Raw genomic sequence first — 26,723 nt, 5'->3', positions numbered from 1 at the left:
GGGGAAGATGTTATGTAGCAAGTTGACCCCTCCGTGGGCAGGGATGGTGGCCCCGGGACCCGTTGGTGTTTTGGTGCAGGGAGATGGGCGACCGCAAGGTGCTGGTGTACTCTATCTACCTATGTAGATGTGTATGTGTATCTTTATCTCTATGGTGTACTCTATCTACCTATTGAAGGAAACACACGAGTCTCTGGTAAACCAAGGTGATGGTGGTCGGTGCCCGCAGCCGGCTGCATTCTGGTTCCCCCACCCAGCTGGTGGTCTCTGTCTTTCTCCTGCACCTTTGTGTAATGGTGGACTACCTGTGCTTGCAACTTCAGGAGTCCGCTCCCGGCTGAATGTGGCCTAAGGAGCCCTTGCCCGTAGACGCTGGCCCGTGGGATCTCTGAGCCCTGGCGGTGCCCTTTTATCCCCCTCGGTGGGCTGTTGTCTTCTAATAGGGACTTTGGGTGGAACAGAACCTCTAGTCCTGGCCTCAATCGGTAAATTAACCGGTTCCAGTCGCTTCTGGTCCCGGCTTCAGGGTCCGAGTACCTCCCTGTGTACTCCGGTTTCCGAGTCGGTTTCCCGGGTCGGTACCGGCGGGCCACTACCCTGTCCCGGTTCACCTCGGTTCCACCGAGCTGTCTTCCCGGCTCCTGCAGACATAGACTGCCGTCTGCCTCCTAGCCAATGGCACCAGGGCTCCTACCCTGGCGCCGCTCAATTTGGGGTATTCGCCTCTGCTGGAGCTGCACACAGCTCCAGCCCACACTCCTTTCCAACTTGAACTCTCCACTGTTCTGAACTGAACTACTTTCCCGCCCCGGACTGTCCAGACTCCTTGGTGGGCGGTTTCCAACCGCCTGGTTCGGCCCCCTGGTGTGTCCATCTAGCCCTGAGGGGGGTGACTAGGGTTTTGAGGTTGGCTGATGTCACCTGTGAGGGAAAGGTGTAGTGCAGGGGCCTATCTGTGACTACCTGGCCTGGCCAGGGCGTCACACTTGCGCACCTCCACTCCATTCGAAGCAGCTTGTTGATCCTCATTCTTAGTTTCATTGTGTATCTCAGCCCTTGGACTCCAGCAATCAGCAAGTTATCTCCTGGCCTATGGATATCTCCAGTCCTAACTTGATTTTTTGAGAATAAATCTTTAAATAGTATTAATAATATGCTTTGTTGTCTATACGCAGCTTCAGAATACGAAGTCTTCGTATTTAGGAAAAAATATAACAATAAAATCTTGTACAATAACAGCCTTTATCCAGGTTTTTATATAAGTAGACAGTTGGCATCAAAAACACATTCAAGGTATTTGAATAAGGAATATTGCCAACAAATATGTGGTGTTCTGCGAAAGTTTGGGCATGTGACGAGTCTGCTGTGATAATCTCTGGACAAAGCTACCACATGGGGCATAACCTGGCAACGTCAAGCGTATGCAAAGTGAAGAATACAAAAATATGTCGTAAATGTCAATGAAAACTCATGGATTTGACTGATCATTGCATTTCTCCAAGAATGACAAAATAGAATTGAGCCAAATGCAAACAATAATGTCAGTTGGCTTTGGTAAACATCCAGATGACTTTCCTCAGTTTTGGAATCTGATTGTTTTCCCTGGGCGTCAACGATGCTTATTAAAGCAGGTTTCATGTTTGAAGTCACAGTTTGATCAGGAAATAAATATCTAATTACTAAACCAAACAGCACCAGTCAGTTGTCAAATATTTATATGTGGCAACCTGACAAAGGCGCTGCCTACTACACTATACATAACAGTATGATGTCTTTACAGGTGGGGCTGGAGTTTGGGCATTATTTACCTACTCATGACTTGTAGATTATCATCAGTATATAAACCATTGTTAGGATATGTGCACACCTTAAGCATGTGGTGGAGGGCACAGGGCAGGCATCGGTTGTAGTCATCGGGGCAGCAGGAGAACAACAGGTCACAACACAATGTGCCCACTGCCACACCACACACAGGAGGTCTCCGTTACAGTCTCAGGCATTGCACATTCACTCCATCTCATCAGGCAATAAGGTTCAAGCAAAGTTCCTTCTGAAATAAACATTTCAACTATATTCCTGGGATCTTGTTACAAGCCTTGGTCCACATCTCACCTGTACCAGTATTCAAAAAGGGATTTCGTCTCCCATTCACTCGACACAGTTGCAGCCCTCGGTCCTCTGGCACCTGGGCACCATCTACAGTCTAAGCCCTTCTTTTCCCCTCACTCCACTTTATCTTGGCTCAGGGGTCCGCATCCGGGCAGCAGTCTCCTCTTTGTGTCAGGGCATCCAGACATACCCCCACCTCCCGGGGGCGCACTGACCTTGTTAGGGTGAACTCTTAACCAGAGATCACTAGTTGCCTACTGCCTGGCCTAATTGTTGGAGACCAAGTGCATGCGTAAAAAATTCACACCAGACACAGTCGGATGTGAAATCTGTTCTTGATCACAGTAAAGATGGCACCGAACAGACCAGGAGAACCCGTGCAGTCTCTGATATAGGCTAGGGGCGTACACAAGTTCAGATATGCCCAATTAGTGGGAAAGTTCATGGGCTAGCCAATGGGGAGATCTGTGTTGCTGTTGATGGGCGGGTCTGACTTCAGTGGATTAATCCTTGGTTATGGTGATGGGAGGGACGTCATCTAGTGGATCCATGCTGATGGTAGGGTCTGTGATGTCATCGGGCGCCAACTTGGCATCCTCTAAAAAGTGACTGGCTTATGTATAGAGAATTGATTTAATTGAACATACTTCTCACAGTGCTCTATGTCCAGAGCTTAATTAAGTATTTCATCTTATGGCTCTCCTCAACAGTCCCCCCTAAATACTTTATTAACCTTCTGACCCTACCATGGTCCTCTAACACATCAGTTCTAATGCTTTAACTGCAACGTTTTTCGTTTTGCTATCCGCTATACAAGCAATGCTAAGCCTTTGCCCCCACTGGTACAGAATGTTGATAAGAGAGTTGATCACATCCTGCTCATACAGTTCACAGAGGCATAGGTAATGGTCCAGTCCTTAGAACAGACTATTTAATGCCGAAGAGCTCACCCAGATTTTGAGATTAATCGATAAGAAAGAGTAAGGCAATATTAAGAATAAGCTTCTTACCGTTATGCTGCAGCTTTTAGCATTACTGTTTCTGAAAGACTGATTCTCAGTCAACATCTGAGTGCTCTCCGCGTCTTTGAGACTTTTTTTACCTGAATACACCTAATTGTATCACAACACTAATGGATCTGTTCTTGTCTCGGGTCCATAATCTACCACCAGGAGGCCTATAAAAAAAACTTCCCTTACGCATGGATCCGATTACCTTCAGTAACACAGAGTAGCACTTTTACGGCTTCAAATACCAACACATAAGACAATACCAGTTACCTACAAGTGTATGTTAAGGCCCAGTCACACACAACGACTTACCAGCGATCCCGAAAACGATGCGACCTGATAGGGATTGCAGGTAAGTCGCTGGGAGGTCGCAGGTGAGATGTCACACAGTCAGATCTTACCAGTGATGCAGGAACAATACAGGTCGCAGTAGCGACCTGTATAACGATCTCAGCAGTCACTGTGACCCTGTCACACAGTGTCAAACACAGCGATGTGTCCTGCCCAGCAGGACATCGCCTTTGAAGAAAATGGCGTGGAACATTCTGCAACAACTAGAGATCTCACAGCAGGGGCCTGATCGCTGGTAGGTGTCACACATAACAAGATCGTTAACGGGATCGCTACTGCGTTACGGAAACCGTGACTCAGCTGCGATCTCGCTAGCGATCTCGTTATGTGTGACGGTACCCTTACCCTTAAAAAGTCACTTAAACCCTTAAACTAATTGGTTAGTTCAGGTCAGATAATTTTTTTCCACCATGAGCCCTTATTTGTTTAATGTTCCTGTACCCATTGTTCCCTTCTCATGGTTGTTTCCCATGTATAATCCCCAATCTAGAAATTTTCCATAAGGTTCTATGTGAGATAATCCAGCACTATGTGTGTTGTGACCCTCATTCTGCTGGTATTATGACTCTTTACAGCGGCTGCTGTCTCCAGATGGGTTTTCCCTCAAGCTTCATGGAAGTTGCTGTGGATGGGAAAGCTGGATCGGCCCATCTGATTCTGACTCAGAGATCATTCTGACTTGTCTTTTTAGGGTCACCCAGTCTCCTGGCTGGAGACCACATGCTCCTAACACTGATGTAGGATCTGTAATTGGAGGATATACATGTTTAACACTATATAGGCAGTTGTATAAGGCTCATACATCACTGGTCAGGATATCACACTGTATCTGAAGTATCTGTGAGAAATATAATCACGTTCCAGGTGCTAAACCAAAAATATCTTATGTAAAGATCTAATTAATGCAGCAGCCAGGGTCACCTATCTGGCTAACCGCTACTCGGATGCCTCTGCTCTGTGCCAGTCATTGCACTGGCTGCCCATATATCATAGGATCCAATTCAAACTGCTTGTTCTCGCCCACAAAGCTCTCCACAGTGCAGCACCCCCCTACATCTCCACCCTCCTCTCTGTCTATCAGTCCACCCGTTCTCTACGCTCTGCAAGCGACTTTCGACTAACATCCACACTAATTCGAACCTCCCACTCCCGGATCCAAGACTTCTTCCGAGCTGCACCAACCCTCTGGAACGCTCTACCCCAAGAAGTTAGGACAAATAACAACTTACTCAGCTTCAGACGCACCCTAAAGACGCATCTTTTTAGGGCGGCCTATCACACTCCCTAATCAGATTCGATTCACATAGTCCCTCTACAACCTCTCACAACATAGCTCCACATCAAACTCCATGGCACCCAAAGGCATCTCAAGGCTCGGGCCCACTGGTCCAGGAAACCATTATCCAGCCCCATTTCCGTGAGATGGTTGGATTGTCATTGTAAATAAGCACTTGAACCTTGCCTCTCCCCCCATCTCATTGTAGATTGTAAGCTCTCACGAGCAGGGTTGTATTTTTTTCCCCTCTAAATATTGTATTTCTATAACTGTTACTTGTTTGTATATGATCCTCCTGAATTGTAAAGCGCTACGGAATATGTTGGCGCTATAGAAATAAAGATTATTATTATTATTATTATTATTAATTATTAAGGAAAAGGAAAACAAACCTTTGTTACATGATTTTCCAGCGTTCACCGTTATCTTGTGGATCGTTAATTTTTATGTTATAATCATTAAAATTCCAAACAACATACACCCATGTGACTATAGACACAATTAGATATTCCAATAAAGGAGGGGGCAGGGATTGGGGCAATAGCCCTAAACTCTCCCTACCTCGCAGCGGAGGTCGGCACCCTATAAGGCGAATTGGCGCCCCTGCTCACCGACGGCTCACCCTCCCTATCCCTACACTGCTAAGCTAATACGTGCTGCTGATGTCAGTGAGGGAAATAGAAACTGAGATACAGGGGATAAAAAGGCGTCAATATGCAATTATATATATCCAATTCATTCCCAAAGATTACATATTCACACTCTGTATTTAACATAGCTGTTTGGTAGTTTAAATCAATATGATACAGCAAATTCAAGGACCAAACCCTAAAAGAAATTAAATATCTCACATGTATAATATGTACCCACTGTATAAATATAATAATAATAATAAGGCCAGGTAAAGTCATGAGATCTTGTACAATCACAGACCCTCCACTGTCCAATTCACACTCAGGCTAATAAAAATAAACGCATATTTGTCAGACATTTAGCTTGAAAGAAGCCCAACGCGTTTCTCCCCTCTTCACAGTGGCAGACAGGGGTTCATCAGGGGCATCCGCAGGTACTGTAAGATCTTTATAATGACCTGTGCTATAGAATATGTACTTTTACCACTTTTAAGAACTCCATTTTTACATACCACCAGCATCATGAGTTTTTCAGCAGTAATGTTTTCCACACTGGATATGTTTCAGAGCAGACCTGAAAAGAAACTCACACAACACGCACAAAACTCATATAAACCATGTGTAGGTTTATAGGACTAATCTGCAATCACTGGAGCAGTAGAGCGGATAAGGGGGGTGTTTTTACGAGGTCTTTACAGTTTTCCTACCTTAATAGACATGTCTTACAAGACTGGATATGTCTGTCTATCTGGGTACTGAAGCAGTGGTGCCGCCCATATCTTGTCCACCACCACACTTATTACGGTCTTTGTCACATGTGTTCATTGGTTACCTGGGCCATTATTGAGTAGACCGCTCATGGCAGAGAAAGCGTACCGCCCTTTATCCACAGACCTTCCTCAGTCAGCTAGCTCCCTGCGTCTCACACTCCGTTCCTTGCTGAATCGCTTGTTCCTGTAAGGATTTAAGAACACAAGGAGTGACAGATGTCACGGACGACGTGACAGGAGCCACTGAGGTATGGTACTGGTCTGCATTGGTAAAGAACTCTAGGCCCATTCACTGCTTCTTTGTTGTCTGCTCCATCAGTCACCGGCTCCTTTGATAACAGGAGAGCGCCTCCACCTGGGCTCATAAACTCTCTACGGTCTTTATAGGTTTTCTAGCTGTACTACCCGGCTTCGCCCGGGTTAATAACTGTTGTTAACAAAATAGAATGTATTAACAAAAATTGATTCTGCACACAAAAACCACAAAACAAATAGATAGAAATGTAATTATTAAAAGGCAAAAACTAAGCTAATAGAAGCATTTCACAACATGTATATTTCAACACCACAGATATTCCACACAGATTTAACTAAATTGGCCAAGTAATGTGCTCCATCTGGCTCTTTCCCCGTCTGTCTCTTTCCCCGTCTGTCTCTTTCCCCATCTGTCTCTTTCCCCATCTGTCTCTTTCCCCATCTGTCTGTCTCTGTCTGTCTTTATCTCTCTGTTTCTTTTCCCATCTGTCTCTTGCTAGGTCTGTCTCTTTCCCCGTCTGTCTCCCCATCTCTTTCTGTGTCTTTTCCTGTCTGTCTCTTTCCCTGTCTGCCTGTCTCTGTCTGTCTTTTTCCTTGTCTGTCTCTAGTTATCTGTCTCTTTCCCCGTCTGTATCTATCAAGGTCTGTGTCTTTCCCCATCTATCTTTGTCTGTCTCTCTGGCTGTCTCCTCCTTCCCTGTCTGCCTGTCTCTGTCTGCATGTCTGTCTGTCTCTTTCGCCATCTGTCTCTTTCTCCATCTGTCTCTTTCCAGGTCTGCCTCTTTCCAGGTTTGTCTCTTTCCGCGTCTGTCTCGGTCTGTCTCTTTCACCGTTTGTCTCTGTCTGTCTCTTACACCGTTTGTCTCTGTCTGTCTCTATCTCTCTGTCTCTCTGTCTGTCTCTCTCTATCCGTCTCCCCACCGAAATCTTATTACCTCACATATAAGCTCCTTAAACTATGAATGTCTTTTGTTCCTATAGCAACCAATCACAGCTCCTACTAATAACCTGTAATTCCAGGCTCCATTTACTTTAATGGAGGCATGTTTTTTGGAGGGTAACTGTAAATCGCGGGGTTAAATTTTCCTGTCAAAACATAATCTATGACTTTCCCTGGGTCACATGAGGTGTCTGTGAAAAATTTCGTGATTGTAAATGCGAGGGTGCGGATACACTTTTCGTTTCACTTTTTCCCCATTATGTAGATAGGGGCAAAATTGATTGGTTAATTGGAACGCGCGGGGTTAAAATTTCACCTCACAACATAGTCTATGACGCTCTCGGGATCCAGACGTGTGAGTGTGCAAAATTTTGTGGCTGTAGTTGTGACGGTGCAGATGCCAATCCCGGACATACACACACACACACACACACACATACATACAGTCATATGAAAAAGTTTGGGCACCCCTATTAATGTTAACCTTTTTTCTTTATAATATACATAATAATAATGTGCAATCCGCATTTAAACAAAATTTGACCGGTGCAAAAATATGGGCACCTCAACATAAAAGTGACATTAATATTTTGTAGATCCTCCTTTTGCAAAAATCACAGCCACTAGTCGCTTCCTGTAGCTTTTAATGAGTTCCTGGATCCTGGATGAAGATATATTTGACCATTCCTGTTTACAAAACAATTCCAGTTCAGTTAAGTTTGATGGTCACCGAGCATGGACAGCACGCTTCAAATCATCCCATAGATCGTGGGTCCCCAATTCCAGTCCTCAAGGGCCGCCAACAGTGCATGTTTTCAGGATTTCCTTAGTATTGCACATGTGATAATTTAATCACCTGCACAGTTGATGATTCCAACACCCATGCAATGCTAAGGAAATCCTGAAAACATGCACTGTTGGCGGCCCTCGAGGACTGGAGTTGGGGAACCCTGCCATAGATGTTCAATGATATTCAGGTCTGGGGACTGGGATGGCCATTTCAGAACATTGTAATTGTTCCTCTGCATGAATGCCTGAGTAGATTTGGAGCGGTGTTTTGGATCATTGTCTTGCTGAAATATCCATCCCCTGCGTAACTTCAACTTCGTCACTGATTCTTGCATATTATTGTCAAGAATCTGCTGATACTGAGTTGAATCCATGCGACCCTCAACTTTAACAAGATTCCCAGTGCCGCCATTGGCCATACAGCCCCAAAGCATGATGGAACCTCCACCAAATTTTACTGTGGGTAGCAAGTGCTTTTCTTGGAATGCCATGTTTTTTTGCCTCCATGCATAATGCCTTTTTGTATGACCAAACAACTCAATCTTTGTTTCATCAGTCGACAGGACCTTCTTCCAAAATGTAACTGGCTTGTCCAAATGTTTTTTTGCATACCTCAGGCAACTCTGTTTGTGGCGTGCTTGCAGAAATGGCTTCTTTCGCATCACTCTCCCATACAGTTTCTCCTTGTGCAACGTGCGCTGTATTGTTGACCGATGCACATTGACACCATCTGCAGCAAGATGATGCTGCAGGTCTTTGGAGGTGGTCTGTGGATTGTCCTTGACTGTTCTCACCATTTTTCTTCTCTGCCTTTCTGATATTTTTCTTGGCCTGCCACTTCTGTTCTTAACAAGAACTGTACCTGTGTTCTTCCATTTCCTTACTACAGTAGAAACTGACAGTTTAAATCTCTGAGACAACTTTTTGTATCCTTCCCCTGAACAACTATGTTGAATAATCTTTGTTTTCAGATCATTTGAGAGTTGTTTTGAGGAGCCCATGATGCCACTCTTCATAGGAGATTCAAATAGGAGAACAACTTGCAAGTGGCCACCTTAAATACCTTTTCTCATGATTGGATACACCTGCCTATGAAGTTCAAAGCTCAATGAGGTTACAAAACCAATTTAGTGCTTTAGTAAGTCAGTAAAAAGAAGTTAGGAGTGTTCAAATCAAGAAATTGATAAGGGTGCCCATACTTTTGCACCGGTCAAATTTTGTTTAAATGCGGATTGTACATTTTCTGTTAGTACAATAAACCTCATTTCAATCCAGAAATACTACTCAGTCCATCAGTTATTAGATATATGAAACTGAAATAGCTGTTGCAAAACCCCAAATTGTTATAAAGATAAAAGGTTAACATTAATAGGGGTGCCCATGCCCAAACTTTTTCATATGACTGTACATACATACACACATTCAGCTTTATATATTAGATCACGTCACACTAGAAAAGATCCGCTGCCTATATCCACATTTTCCTATCTTACCCCCCTCCGCTCAACGAACCACAGTGATCGCAAATCTTCATCTCGTTCTCCTAATTCCGATGGGAGAGGAGCAAGTGGTTCGATTTTTATTACCTCATGTTGTGTAACCTCAGCATATCCAGTGTAGAATCAACCAGCATCTTGGCATCTGGATCCATCTACGGAAAAACTCAAAATCTGCATTAGCAATGGGTTCATCTGAGACATGTTCAAAACCTGACAATTCTTTTTACATCAGAGCAATCATGAAATATATATATGTCTGCTGTATCCTCCTTACAGATAAAAATATAAAGAAAACTTAATAGAAAAACTCATTTGTTCAATTGATGAACAAATTAAAACCTTAAATAATATGTGTGATTTTCTACATCATCTTTCACCCCCTTTTTGAATCTATTATCCAAAACATAATTAGATTAAAAAAAAATGTGTGGCACCGGAGCTCTACTGTTAGGCATAAAAGTCACATTGTGTAGATTGTACCTAACCGGGAACACCATAATTATTATGTTATGTATAATCTTATAATGGAAATCCATTTCAATGACTTTTCAACCTTTGCTTGAACCACAGAAATCTGCATTGCAATTATTCTTTTTATAAAAAGAAAGCAGACAATTCAATACATTAAATATCAAACACAAAATTCCATAAATCATCCACATACCTTAAACCAAATGATTGTAATTATTAATAAATATATTATTATTAATAAAGATTATATTATTATTATTATTATTATTATTAACAACAATAATAATGTAACACAACCTCTGGATAACAGACTTCTATGCTCGAATATCTATCAATAAATCTAAACATGTCCACAGTTAATTTTTATTCATTTGTGATTAAATTAGTAAAATAAACTATTTGCAATTACTTTTTCCACTATACTTTACAATCAATTAAATGTGGAAACTTTTTTTTTTTTTCTTTTTTTTGGCCTTTTTATGACAAAACAATAGATAGGACTAACCCCCCTTGTAACCTGAAACTCTAGTGGAAAAAACTGTATTTCCCTCCTCCCTCTGAAGCCACAAGCAAGCATTTTTTTTATTTTTATTTTCCTCTCTCTCTCTCTGCAAGATGCAAGTTGGGCTCCATCTCTTCCCTTGGATATATTATTATTATTATTTATTTTATTTACTTATTTATTTTTTATTTTTTTTAAAACATGCAACTCTCAGGATCAATCTATCAGATCCATAACTGGAATATTTATTTATTTTCATCAGATCTGTTTTAAGGTACGTTTATTTTAAGGTTTTTCTCTTATTCTTTTATTGCTTACTAATTACTAAGACATTCCTCCTTTTGACTGCCCTGACTCAATCCAACCTGCACACTGGATTTATATTAAGTGTCTTCCACAACTACCCAATCAGTCAATATTCTATCTTTTAGTGCTATAAACATTTACTAACACTTCATATGTTATTTGGTGAGTGCAGTTTTGTCAACTTCACTGAGGGCTCCACACAGATTTACTAACAGAATGGCCACTGCCAGAATAGCACATGGCTTCTTTGTGTAAGGGCGGTTGAACCACGTGATAGAGGGAAGGGAGAAACTGATTTTTTTTTTCTTTTGCTCAACTATTTTCATCCCATATTCTATAGTCTGTGTTTTATACATACACACACACATTTATACATATCATATACACACATATTCAGATATCCACAGTCCTGGTCCAACTACAGTTAAAAACACTCATTTTTTTCTGTCCAAGTATATAGTACTCCATCCAATCCATTGTTCAAACATTTACAGAGCACATGATCTTCTTCACACATCCCCCAACTCACTTCCTTTTTTTGTTTAAACCATGCATGCCTCGGCCACCATGTGCTTCATCCACCATTTTAAAATCTAACCTAAAATGGCTGCCACCAGGAATAGCACATGGTTTATCACAGGATTGCGGCCTAGAGTCCCCACATCTCAACAAAGTCCACTCTCATCCGGCTTTTTCCGGCACAACTAGACACAGCTTCATCAATTTCTCCATCTTTCTCTCAAGATAAACAACACCAAATAGGCAAAAAGACAGGGGGAGATGACTCACAACTGACACACAAATGAAACACTAAAGAAAACTTCTAGTTTGCAGCACACACTTCGAAATCCTTCCTTATTTTGTCACGTGGTCCCTTTCTGATTTCTGCATTCCACAATTTACAAAAACACCTCTATTATCACCCCTGGCTACAAGGTGTCTATCTGTTATGATCCGGAAGAAAGGAAGACCACCATAAATCATTGGTCAAACGTGACAAGAGCATTGGCAACTAATCTGGCCACCATCCCCTTACTAACCATCAACACTAGAAGTAGCCGAGGGGTGAACTAACATCCTGTGCACCGCGAACCCAGCCGGAGAACTAGCTATCCTAAAGGAAGGAAAGATGAATAACTCTCTGCCTTAGAAAATAGATAAAGAATAGCAAGCCCCCCACATTCAAAGACTGCGGGGATATAGGAAAACACAATACACAGATAGATGATAGGATTAGCAAAAGGTGAGGCCCTACTGACTAAATAGGACAGGACAGAAAAGGGACTGATGGTGGCCAGAGAAAAACCGTGCAAAAATTCAAAAACCTGATAGTACAAAAAGCCCTCAGATCGCTAGATCTGAACTCCGTTCTATACCAGGCGCTCTTGTCATACCAATGAACAGAAAGCAGGAACCATTACAACTTCAAGAAGCAACAAACACATGGACTTATAGGAGAAATACTCCAAACATAGCTGCAGGGATCTTCCCAGCTAAGCAACTGAGAGGGAACATCCCTGCATGCAAATAAACTGAAAACAACCACAGAAAATGACAAACTCAGATAAGAGCAAAAAGAACCAAACAACAAATGAAGAGCCAAGCACTTATCTGGGGTAGATGTGGTCTGGAGCAGGATGACGCAAGCTGGTGAACAAAGAACAACTGGCATCCGACATAGCCTGCTATCAGAGCAGGGCTTAAATAGGCAGAGAGTTTGCAATGGAAACGCCCATTGCTCAACACACCTGGTCTCTGACCAAACCATTCCTGGCCAAGAGAGGGAGCCTCACAGCAGCAAAAGCATAACTGACATTCACAACAGTACCCCCCCTTGAGGAGGGGTCACCAAACCCTCACCAATGCCACCGGGTCGCTCAGGATGAGCATGATGGAAGGCACGAACCAACCTGTCCGCATGAATGTCAGAAGCCACAACCCAAGAGTTATCCTCCTGCCCATAACCTTTCCATTTCACAAGGTACTGAAGCTGTCGCCTACTGCGACGGGAATTCAGAATTTTTTCAACTTCATACTCCAGATCCCCTTCTACCAAAACAGGGTCAGAAGGCGCTGCTGCAGGAACTGTCGGCTCCACATGTCTCTTCAACAAGGACTTATGGAAGACATTGTGAATCTTAAATGACACAGGCAGAGTCAAACGGAAAGATACAGGTTGATAATCTCCGAAATCTTATAAGGTCCAATAAATCTGGGCTTAAATTTAGGAGATGGAACTCTCATAGGAATATTTTTAGAGGACAACCACACCATGTTCCCCACTTTAAACCAGGGACCAACAGTCCGACGCCAGTTGGCAAATTTCTGGGCAGATTCTTGGGATTGAAACAATTTATCCATTACCTGCCCCCAAATCTGCTGCATTCTGTTTACCACCGAATCCACCCCTGGAAAATCAGACGCCTCAAGCTGCCCCGAGAGGAACCTGGGGTGATAACCAAAATTGCAGAAAAAGGGGGACACCAATGTGGTAGAGCTAGCTCTATTGTTAAAGGCAAATTCACCCAAAGGCAAAAACGAAACCCAGTCATCCTGATCCGCAGAAACAAAACACCATAAATAGGTCTCCAGGGTCTGGTTAGCCCTTTCAGTCTGACCATTGGTCTGAGGATGAAACGCCGAGGAGAAAGACAGCTGAACACCCAATTTGGAACAAAAAATCCTCCAAAATCTGGATACAAACTGCACCCCTCTGTCAGAAACAATGTTTTCGGGAATACCATGCAAACGAACAACATGTTGGAAAAACAAAGGCACCAACTCTGATGAAGACGGCAACATAGATAGGGGAACCAAGTGGACCATCTTGGAAAATCTATCACAGATCACCTAAATCACAGTCATTTTCTGAGAGACAGGAAGCTCTGAAATAAAATCCATAGAGATGTGCGTCCAAGGTCTCTTAGGTACTGGCAAAGGCAAAAATAGCCCACTAGAACGTGAACAACAGGGCTTGGACCTAGAAAAAACTCCACACGACTGCACAAAACTACGGACATCCCGGAACAGGGAAGGCCACCAAAAAGAGCGGCTCACAAGATCCCGAGTACCAAAAATGCCAGGATGACCCGCCAAAACAGAAAAATGAACCTCAGAGACAACTCGGTCTCTCCATTGGTCCGGGACAAAGAGTTTCCCTGTAGGACATCTCTCAGGTTTATCCCCCTGAAATTCCGCCAGTGCCAACCGCAAATCAGGTGAAATGGCCGAGATAACTACATCATTATTCAGGATAGTAGACGGCTCGACAACCTCCAAAGAGTCAGCACAGAAACTCTTGGAAAAGGCATCGGCCTTAACATTCTTGGTGCCTGGCAAAAAAGAGACCACAAAATTAAACTGGGTAAAAAACAAAGCCCACCTGGCCTGCTGAGGATTCAACCTCTTGGCAGATTCCAGATAGGTAAGATTCTTGTGGTCCGTAAGCACCACAACTTGATGTCTAGCCCCCTCCAACCAATGTCTCCATTCTTCAAATGCCCACTTTATAGCCAGTAATTCCCAGTTGCCCACATCATAATTCCGTTCAGAAGGAGCAAACTTCCAAGAAAAAAAGGCACAGGGCTTAAGGTTACCCGAAATAGAGTCTCGTTCAGACAGAACAGCTCCTGCTACGATCTCTGAGGCATCGATCTCAACCTGAAATGGGCAAGACATATCAGGTTGCTGCAGGACTGGAGCAGAAGTGAATCGCTTCTTAAGCTCCTGGAAGGCCACAATCGCCTCTGGGGTCCAATGCTCAGCCTCAGCTCCCTTCTTGGTCAAATCTGTCAGAGGTTTGACAATGGCAGAAAAATTGGCTATAAATTTTCGGTAAAAATTAGCAAACCCCAAAAACTGCTGCAGGGATTTTAGAGAAGTCGGTTGCACCCAGTAGTAAATAGCTGTATTTAAAGAAAGGTGCACAGCACTGTTGACAAGAGACAGATAACAGGGTGCTGCCACAAGCAGTTTAACTAAATTTCATGAGGGAGAGGGAAAGAACTGCTTAACATGGGAAGCACACCTAGTCAATATTAAATAGAAGGGATTTTATTGAATCACAAAAGAGATTTTAAAAACAACATTAGCAACCAATATATCAAGTTATCATATATATTCCCTAAGATGGAGGGTCAAAATATATATTAACCCTGGTAAGTTTGTTGCAAACAAATAGTGAGCCAAGCCAAGTATCGCACCAATTGGTGTAGATCATGATATGCCCATACTAAGTATTATGGATGAGGTTAAATCCACCGACCATAAGAACACCCTATAGGGGAGCAATTATTCCAGTAAGGAACCAGATGGTGAGCGCCCTGTACAGGTAAGTACAAACCGATGGTGGACCCGGCCAGATAAAAACCTCATTGCATGGAGACCCCAGGGACACGCCCCACGCGTATCGCCGCTAGGCTTCCTCAGGGACAGACAGTGGTAGTGACTCAAACACCAATCCTCTTATATAGTGCACATATTATAAATACAATTACATATAGCCAAGTATCACCTGTGTGCTCTGGTCCGGACCGTTTTAGAGCAGATAACACCCCACGTGTGCAGACCGTCGGCCATGGTAACTCCAGCCCATGGCCGACGCCGCGCAGGTATCCCTTACACATCATCAAGTCCCGGCTCCTGTGAATGAGTTCGTATCGCGCGCATGCGCATATGTATTCCCCACACCGTCAGCGTCTCTAATCGTCAAAAGCGTAGGGTGAGTATGCAGAGGGAGGGGAGCTACCACCTGCGCGTGCGCAGTGTAGCCAAAACCATGACATAGAAGATATTTCTAAAGGAGAAGTATCGCCATACCATAAATGAGCCCAAAGAGAAGGACATATATGAAATATCTGATATCGCATAGTAAATAGACCAGGAAGGGACAGATCGGAGGACCAATACATATAGTATATCGTCCCTATTTGTCCATAGATTATAGCCACATACCACAAGGAGGGACATAATGAGGATAAAATGCATGGTAATTGTGTATCATCAGACTCTCACTATGTCCACTCCTGTTAAATGACATAGCAATAATCTACATCCATATTCCATATTTGCATCGTTATGCAGTATATGACTAATAGTGCACCTAAAATCCGTTAAATAGGCCACAAAGTCATGCTGTCCAATGTATGGCCAGGTGCACGTCTAGAGTCCCATAGGGTCCATTATTCCCTCCGATTTTTGGGTTGTATGGATATCTTCTGTTATCCTCTATTACCGTCCCAAGTGAAGAAGTAGATGTAGTCCATCATAATGAGCCAGTAAGCGTATTATCCTTCCCAGTTCTTTTGTATAGGGTCATATATCTGTGATATCTGTCATATCCAATTTTCTGTCCAAGGAGACTCGGTGATGTCCATCATCCATATTAGCATATATATTGTTTCAGCCCAAAAATCCTGTAAAAAGAAGTTCTTCATTAAGACCACACGGTGTGATGGAATTTAGTTCAAAGATCCATCTGGATTCTGTCTGCAGCAGCCATTTATGACAAGAACCCCCCTTGCCGTTACCCCTGAATTTCTGTAACCCCAAGATACGTAATCCTCTAGGACTCGACCTATGATGTTGAAGAAAGTGGGTGGCTATAGGGGTAAGCAACTTACCCTTCCTTTGGTCCGAGGCTGCTAAGTTGATGGTGGAAATATGTTTTTGAATTCTTTTCCTCAACTCTTGTGATGTTTGGCCCACATATGTTAAATTACAAGGACAAATTATAGCATAAATGACATTTTTTGATTTGCAATTAATATAAGATGTTAATATGTGTTCCTTGTGGTCCCGGGGATTACAGAATTTATTTTGGGTGATCTGCAGAAACTGGCAGATATTACAATCACCACAAGGATAAGACCCAATGGGACTGTACCCTCTGTTCAATTTAATCTGTGGTCTCACAAAATGACTGCTCATCAAGGTATCTCGCAGATTCGGTGCTCTCCGTGCCGTTAGAAGAGGGCGTGCACTAACCACATTACGCGTCTGAAGATCCGTGGTTAGGATGGGCCAGTGATCTTGTAAAATATTTCTGATATTATCCCACTGATTATTATACGTGGTAATGAGTCTCACCTGCCGTTCTTGCTTCTTCAATTTCGGCACAATCAAAGACGCTTGAGACTCTTGATTTGCCCTCTGGAATGCCCTCGAGATCACATTCTTGGGATAGCCGCGTGCTCGGAATCTATGGGTTAATTTTAGGGCTTGTGAACGGAACTCTTCATCATTAGTACAGTTTCGTCTAACTCTAAGAAACTGACCTGTTGGTACACCAGTCTTTATGTGCGTAGGATGGAAGCTGTTAAATTCAAGCAAGCTGTTCGTCGCTGTTGACTTCCGGTATAAGTTGGTTATGATTTTGTCGTTGTCTCTTGTTATCTCCAGATCCAGGAAGTTGACCTTGTAAGATGACATAGTGCAGGTAAGAAATATATTCAAATCATTGTCATTTAGTTGTACTATAAAATCCTGACACTCCTGCTCGGTCCCGTTCCAGATAAAGAAGACATCGTCTATGTATCTGGACCAGTGCGTTATGCGTGTTTTGAACTGGTCCGATCTATAGACCCACAGTGCCTCCCACCATCCTAAAAATAGGTTTGCAAACGCAGGTGCACATTTCACTCCCATGGCCACTCCAGAAATTTGTTTATAAAAAATGTGATCAAACAAAAAATAATTATGCTGTAACACAAAATCTAAAAAGTCCAACAAAAAAGAATCGTGCATCCGATCTGAATGTATTTGTTTGTCAAGAAAATACGTGACTGCATGCATTCCGTGAGTATGTCCGATATTTGTGTATAACGACTCAACATCGCAAGTCACCAAGAGTGATTGCGATGTGAGTTGTATGTCTTGACAGATCTTTATAAAGTTGGATGTGTCACGAATGTAAGAGGGGGTGGATGTGACCATGGGCTGCAGAAAAAAATCTACGTAGTTACTTGCCCTTTCACATAGGCTACAGATACTGGCAATAATGGGTCTCCCCGGAGGGTTTACCACAGACTTGTGCACTTTAGGGAGCATATAGAAGGTGGGTATCACAGGATATTCCACCCACATATACTTTTTCTCTGTGTTGTTTATGATCCCATGCTGAAATGCAGTGTCCAAGATTCTGTAAAGTTTGGTGGTAAATACCGAGGTCGGGTCAGAAGGTAACCGGGTATAGAATCTGGAGTTGCCAAGCTGACGCCTGGCCTCCTCCAAATACATATCTGTGGGCCACAACACGATGTTGCCCCCTTTATCTGCCTCTTTTATGACAAAGTTGTTATTTTGTTTGAGGCTTTTGATGGCAGCTTTTTCATGATTTGTCAGATTAGATGTTAAGGGTACATTTTTTAGTTGGAGTATATCTTTTTTGGCCAGTTCGAAAAAAATTTGGACCGATGAAACTAGGGAGAAACATGGTAGCGCTGTGGATTTGTTTTTGAAAGGAAATTTCTTTCTACCTGAAGTATCTTCATTTTCTTCCAGTAGATCCAAGAGGTCACGAAAGACTTGTTGGTCATCAATTGGAAGGTCATTTAACATTTCTGGTTTATGGTACATCACCTGAAATACAAGATTACGGCAGAAGAGTTATAAGTCTTTAATCAACACAAATTTGTCTAAACCCTTCGTGGGAGAAAAAGTTAATCCCTTTTGAAGTATTTTGATCTCTTGTTCAGAAAGTATGTGGGTAGACAAATTGATGATTTGTAAGGCCTCATCTCTCACCTGCTGGACATGACTCAATTGGATATTCTCCGTGAACTGGTCTATCGTCTGGCTCGGGCGCCGGTCTTGTATGGCCCCGCCTGTTTTCTTGGTCTGGTCGTTCTTCGATTTATTATGCCGATGGCGCCCACCTCTACGGGTCCGACGTCTGCTTCGCTGCCGGTGGTTGATAAAAAATCACTTGAGCTTGATCTCTCTATATTTGGTCTGTCATAATTGTCTGCACGATATTTGGCATTGTAGGTCCTACGGGTATTTCCCTTGTGTTTCCATCTGAATGCAGTCCTGTTCTCAAAATCCACCTGATCTCTTTTAAACTTTTTCCGCTTTTTTTCAATTATTTCCTGCTCGTATTTGTCCATAGACTCCTTGAGCTTTTGCTGAAAAGAGGTGACCTGTATAGTGTCCCCATTTCTCGCCAGTTTGGCCTCAAGATCTTTAATATTAGTTCTTGTAGTGGCCAAGAGTGTTCTATCATGCTCGAGGAGCATGTTGATCAATATGCCTGAGCATTTTAGGAGCCCTTGTTCCCATGTTTCTTGGAAATCTAGGGAAGGTTCCCATGCAGGGAAGATGGAAACACGCAGCCCTCGAGGAGCAATACCCGCCTTAAGGTACTCCTCGAGGCTGCGTATATTCCACCATAAGCGGATACCAGTTATAAGGGCTGTTGTAAGGTCAGACATAAGCAGTGATAATTCATCTGATGTCTCCACCGCCGTATTTGTCTGAAAGAACAGTGTGCCAGTTTGCGCCTGCCAGGCAGCTTCTCTGGCATCCCAATCCATGGGCGCTGCTAACACAATTATCACACAGGTGAACCCCAAAGCAAGTAATAATCAATCTATATACAAATGTCAACTCTAATATAAGTTTGCGTGCTACCTAAGAAATCCTGGCAAGCGCCAAGAAGCAACAACAATTGTATTTAAAGAAAGGTGCACAGCACTGTTGACAAGAGACAGATAACAGGGTGCTGCCACAAGCAGTTTAACTAAATTTCATGAGGGAGAGGGAAAGAACTGCTTAACATGGGAAGCACACCTAGTCAATATTAAATAGAAGGGATTTTATTGAATCACAAAAGAGATTTTAAAAACATTTAAAAAACATATAGCCCACACCTGGGTATCTCCATAGACCAAGATTATTTGTGTAAAAGTAAAACTTGCAATAAATCACAATTACAATACAGTATAGTTCAAGTCACATGAACACTAGTATGGTAGATGGAAAGGACAGGTTCACTATAGCAACCAATATATCAAGTTATCATATATATTCCCTAAGATGGAGGGTCAAAATATATATTAACCCTGGTAAGTTTGTTGCAAACAAATAGTGAGCCAAGCCAAGTATCGCCCCAATTGGTGTAGATCATGATATGTCCATACTAAGTATTATGGATGAGGTTAAATCCACCGACCATAAGAACACCCTATAGGGGAGCAATTATTCCAGTAAGGAACCAGATGGTGAGCGCCCTGTACAGGTAAGTACAAACCGATGGTGGACCCGGCCAGATAAAAACCTCATTGCATGGAGACCCCAGGGACACGCCCCACGTGTATCGCCGCTAGGCTTCCTCAGGGACAGACAGTGGTAGTGACTCAAACACCAATCCTCTTATATAGTGCACATATTATAAATACAATTACATATAGCCAAGTATCACCTGTGTGCTCTGGTCCGGACCGTTTTAGAGCAGATAACACCCCACGTGTGCAGACCGTCGGCCATGGTAACTCCAGCCCATGGCCGACGCCGCGCAGGTATCCCTTACACATCATCAAGTCCCGGCTCCTGTGAATGAGTTCGTATCGCGCGCATGCGCATATGTATTCCCCACACCGTCAGCGTCTCTAATCGTCAAAAGCGTAGGGTGAGTATGCAGAGGGAGGGGAGCTACCACCTGCGCGTGCGCAGTGTAGCCAAAACCATGACATAGAAGATATTTCTAAAGGAGAAGTATCGCCATACCATAAATGAGCCCAAAGAGAAGGACATATATGAAATATCTGATATCGCATAGTAAATAGACCAGGAAGGGACAGATCGGAGGACCAATACATATAGTATATCGTCCCTATTTGTCCATAGATTATAGCCACATACCACAAGGAGGGACATAATGAGGATAAAATGCATGGTAATTGTGTATCATCAGACTCTCACTATGTCCACTCCTGTTAAATGACATAGCAATAATCTACATCCATATTCCATATTTGCATCGTTATGCAGTATATGACTAATAGTGCACCTAAAATCCGTTAAATAGGCCACAAAGTCATGCTGTCCAATGTATGGCCAGGTGCACGTCTAGAGTCCCATAGGGTCCATTATTCCCTCCGATTTTTGGGTTGTATGGATATCTTCTGTTATCCTCTATTACCGTCCCAAGTGAAGAAGTAGATGTAGTCCATCATAATGAGCCAGTAAGTGTATTATCCTTCCCAGTTCTTTTGTATAGGGTCATATATCTGTGATATCTGTCATATCCAATTTTCTGTCCAAGGAGACTTGGTGATGTCCATCATCCATATCAGCATATATATTGTTTCAGCCCAAAAATTGGCTATAAAAATTTACGGTAAAAATTAGCAAACCCCAAAAACTGCTGCAGGGATTTTAGAGAAGTCGGTTGCACCCAGTAGTAAATAGCCTGAACCTTAACCGGGTCCATTTCGATAGCGGACGGAGACAAGATGAAGCCCAAAAAGGAAAACCTTTGCACCCCAAAGAGGCACTTTGACCCCTTAACGTACAGTGCATTATCCTTAAGTATCTGAAAAACAACCCGTACTTGCCCAACATGAGAGTCCCAATCATCAGAAAAAATCAAGATGTCATCCAAATACACAATCAAAAATTTACCAATAAGGTCCCGAAAAATATCATTCATTAAGTCCTGGAAGACGGAGGGGGCATTAGTGAGCCCAAAAGGCATCACTAGGTACTCAAAATGCCCCTCAGGAGTATTAAAAGTTGTCTTCCATTCATCACCCTTCTTAATATGGATGAGATTATACGCACCCTTAAGATCCAGTTTCGTAAATCATTTGGCACTCTTCACTCTAGAGAAAAGATCAGACATCAGAGGCAAAGGGTATATTTAATCGTAATTTTATTAAGAAGACGGTAATCTTTCTTAGCAACAAAGAAAAGGGAAATTTACAACCCGGCACCAGCTCAATGGCACAATCACAGTCCCGGTGTGGGGGCAGAAAATCAGATTCCTGGTCATTAAATACATCACATATATCAGACAAGAAGGCCGGAACATCAACTGCCTGAGCAGACGTGGACGACACGGAAAGGTCCTGATGCACACCTTGACAACCACAACTAGCTACCGACAAGAATCTCCAGTCAATAACCGGATTATGGGTCTGCAACCACGGAAATCCCAGTGCCAATGTATCCTGTAGATTATGCAATACCAAAAATTTACAAGTTTCTGGATGCGCTCGTGCAACTCTCATAGGCACCTGGGTCCAAAATTGGGGTTTATTTTCTGCCAAAGGGGTAGCATCAATGCCCTTTAAAGGAATAGGAGTTTGCAAAGGAACCATGGGGAAACCACAATCCTTGGCAAACCCAAAATCCATCAAATTGAGCGCTGCCCCTGAGTCCACAAAGGCCAATGCAGAAAAGGAAGACAATGAGCAAATCAATGTGACAGACAAAAGAAACTTTGGTTGCAAAGAACCCACAGTAACAGAAGTAGCCAATCTCCTTTCACATTTAGGGCAGACAGAGATATTATGAGAAGCATCTCCACAATAGAAGCGCAGTCTATTCTTCCATCTGAACCCTTGCCTACTAGCATTAGAAAAGACCCTATCACACTCCATAGGCTCCAAAGGCTGTTCCACAGGTACAAAACCAGCAGGTATCTTCCTGCGCTCACGTAACCACCTATCAATATGAATGGCTAAGGTCATAGAGGCATCAAGACCAGAAGGGATGGGGAATCCCACCATTACATCCTTCACAGTATCAGCAATACCCTTCCAAAAAAGAGCCACAAGTGCGTCATCATTCCATTTGGTAAGGACCGCCCCCACTTTCGAAATTTCTGACAAAAGGTTTCTGCAGAATCCAAACCCTGAGTTAAGGAAAACAAGGCCTTTTCTGCTTGGTCCGCAATATTGGGTTCGTCATATAATAAACCCAAGGCCTGAAAAAAGGAATCCACATCACTGAGAATCGGATCATCAGACGCTAAAGAGAAGGCCCAGTCCTGAGGGTCACCACGCAGCAGGGAGATGACAATCTTGACCTGCTGTACGGGATTCCCTGAGGACTTAGGGCGCAGGTCAAAAAATAATTTACAATTATTTTTGAAGCTCAACAATCTCGACTTATCTCCCGAAACAAATTCAGAAACGGGAATCTTAGGCTCTGCAAGGGGAGTCTGTGCAAGATAAGACTCTATACGATGAACCTTAGCATCAAGATTGGCAACTAATCTGGCCGCCATCCCCATACATACATACATACATACAGACACACTGCTCTGCTGCATACATACATGCAGACTGTTATGATCCGGAACCATGGAAGACCACCATAAATCATTGGTAAAAGGTGACAAGAGCATTGGCAACTAATCTGGCCGCTATCCCCTTACTAACCATCAACACTAGAAGTAGCCGAGGGGTGAACTAACATCCTGTGCACCGCGAACCCAGCCGGAGAACTAGCTATCCTAAAGGAAGGAAAGATGAATAACTCTCTACCTCAGAAAATAGATAAAGAATAGCAAGCCCCCCATTCAAAGACTGCAGTGATATAGGAAAACACAATACACAGATAGATGATAGGATTAGCAAAAGGTGAGGCCCTACTGACTAAATAGGACAGGACAGAAAAGGGACTGATGGTGGCCAAAAAAGTACAAAAAGCCCTCAGATCACTAGATCTGAACTCCGTCCTATACCAGGCGCTCTTGTCATACCAATGAACAGAAAGCAGGAACCATTACAACTTCAAGAAGCAACAAACACATGGACTTATAGGAGAAATACTCCAAACATAGCTGCAGGGAGCTTCCCAGCTAAGCAACTGAGAGGGAACATCCCTGCATGCAAATTAACTGAAAACAACCACAGAAAATGACAAACTCAGATAAGAGCAAAAAGAACCATACAACAAATAAAGAGCCAAGCACTTCTCTGGGGTAGATGTAGTCTGGAGCAGGATGAAGCAGGCTGGTGAACAAAGAACAACTGACATCCGGCATAGCCTGTTATCAGACCAGGGCTTAAATAGGCAGAGAGTAAGGAATGGAAACGCCCATTGCTCAACACACCTGGTCTCTGACCAAGCCATTCCTGGCCACAAGAGGGAGCATCACAGCAGCAAAAGCATAACTGACATTCACAACATCTATCCCAGCCGATTCATGTCCAGGAAAACACTTTAAACAGGTTAGATTTATGTATAAAGCAAGGCTCTGCACTCAGTCTAGCTAAGCTGGGCACTTACATATGGCTCTGCACTCAGTATGTCTGAGCTTGGCACTACAAAAAGGCTCTGCACTCAGTGTGTCTGAGCTTGGCACTGCAAAAAGCTTTGCATTCAGTATGTCTGAGCTTGGCACTACAAAAAGGCTCTGCACTCAGTGTGTCTGAGCTTGGCACTACAAAAAGCTTTGCATTCAGTATGTCTGAGCTTGGGACTACAAAAAGGCTCTGCACTCAGTCTGAGCTTGGCACTACAAAAAGGCTCTGCACTCAGTCTGAGCTTAGCACTACAAAAAGCTCTGCACTCAGTATGTCTGGGCTTGGCACTACGAAAACCACAAACCGTATCACAGGCAACTACAAACCATATACATTACATGTTTTCCAGACACCACTCACAAACCCACATGCTCTCTTACCTACCAGTCAATCTCCCCTTTTCACAAATACACAACAGGCAGCAGGCAACTGAATATGTGACAGTTCTTTCGAAAGTAATATGGCCAATAGCCGGGAGACCATCTGCCCGTCAACAAAAAAAACGGACATGGTCAGACAATCAGTGCCACACACTCCCCCGAGACCACGGGAAGACTGCAGATTATGAAAAATCAGCAGACCTACCATGCTCTCGTTAGGAGGTGATCAAATTACTGGGGTGTCCAGCACGTCATGCCATTCCAGTTGCCGGTTCATCGGGATTTCAGGTGTCTCCGTCTATTGGCCCCACATTGGGCACCATTAATGTTAGGGTGAACTCTTAACCAGAGATCACTAGTTGCCTACTGCCTGGCCTAATTGTTTTAGACCAAGTGCATGTGTAAAAAATTCACACCAGACACAGTCGGATGTGAAATCTGTTCTTGATCACAGTAAAGATGGCACCGAACAGACCAGGAGAACCCGTGCAGTCTCTGATATAGGCTAGGGACGTACACAAGTTCAGCTATGCCCAATTAGTGGGACAGTTCATGGGAAAGCCAATGGGGACATCTGTGTTGCTGTTGATGGGCGGGTCTGACTTCAGTGGATCAATCCATGGTGATGGTGATGGGAGGGACGTCATCTGGTGGATCCATGCTGATGGTAGGGTCTGTGATGTCATCGGGCGCCATCTTGGCTTCCTCTGAAAAGTGACTGGCTTATCTATAGAGAATTGATTTAATTGAACACACTTCTCACAGTGCTCTGTCCAGAGGTTAATTAAGTATTTCATCTTATGGTTCTCCTCAACAACCTTATCCATGAGTGAGGGTTTGCTTCTGTCACCGCCAGCAGGCATCGATGCTAGACCCCCGACTGTCCGACTAAACCCCTCTCTGTGGGGCACGCGGATTATCCATACCATACGTACAGGATCCCATGTGCTGCAGCCGTGGGGGTGACCCATAGGGTCAGGATCTGTGCTCAGAAACATCTTCACTCCTACATCTCTCAGGTCCTCTCTCCTTCCTGTCTGCTTCCTGTCTTTCCTTTTTAGACATGCTGCTCTCCTCCTCTTCCTTAACTATTTGTCTGCTCACCCAGGTGCCAGGACAGCCGTGTTACACCACTACCACCTGGTGGTGGTTGCACACAATTACATACACATAATACATTTACACTTTTTACACAATATACAGTACATGGACTAGCTGGCTACTTCTGCAGGGGGTGCACTTAACTTTGACCTCTTACAAGCATTTGCTAGAGATATTTCTGTATCAAATACAGGCCTTTTGGCAGGAAAATATTACCTATAAAAATGCACTTTTTTTAGTGCATTTTTCATGCAGATGTGAAGCAAGATTTTTAACATTTTTTTTATAGTGCAGAAAAGTTTTTCTTTTGCAGTTCTTTACATTGCATTTCCTAAAACCTTTACATAGAAGCCACTGGAGAAAAAAATCACCAAAACTGCACAGTTCCGTAGCGTCTTTAGGAGCACAGTGGGTACAGTTTTCATTAAATCATATCCTCTTTGCTTGGACAGGTAACTAGTAGAAATTCTGTGCAAGAAAAACCAAAACAGCATTTACGCTACATGTGAACATGGCCTAAATTTCCAAGAAAGTGGATGTGATTTCATGAAGACCCCCTGAGCATCTAAAGGAGGGGCATGAGTGGAGAAATATCCATGCATGTGTTAGCCTCTTTCTCCATTCACTTCTATGGAATTTATGGAAACATCAGAAAAAATTGTAATTTTTATGCCAGGTTGGGGCCCTCCAGAATACCACATATGTGAGGGTACTAGTGATGGAACCTACAATAATCACACATTTATGATATATCCTGTAAAGACCAGCCATGCGCTCATCGGTTTCATTTATTGTCAATGGGACTACAGGAGATACAGTAAAATGCTTCTCCTCTTTAAGTAAGTTTTGTTTGAAAAGTCTGTGACAAAAAACTGATCAGAAGATGTCCCACTGCAGCAAAGATTAAGTTTAATATTCTAATTTTCTGAGATAACGACTTTTGGATTTTTATTGGCTGTAAGCCATAATCATCAGTAGCAGAAATAAACACTTGAAATAGATCACTCTGTGTGTAATGACTCTATAATATACAGTATGTGGTTCCCTTTTTGTATTGAATTACTGAAATAAATTAACTT

This window comes from Anomaloglossus baeobatrachus, chromosome 5 (assembly GCF_048569485.1).
Source record: "Anomaloglossus baeobatrachus isolate aAnoBae1 chromosome 5, aAnoBae1.hap1, whole genome shotgun sequence".
Lineage (NCBI taxonomy): Eukaryota > Metazoa > Chordata > Amphibia > Anura > Aromobatidae > Anomaloglossus > Anomaloglossus baeobatrachus.
The sequence above is the reverse complement of the archived record's forward strand: the minus strand, read 5'-3'. Positions refer to the sequence as shown.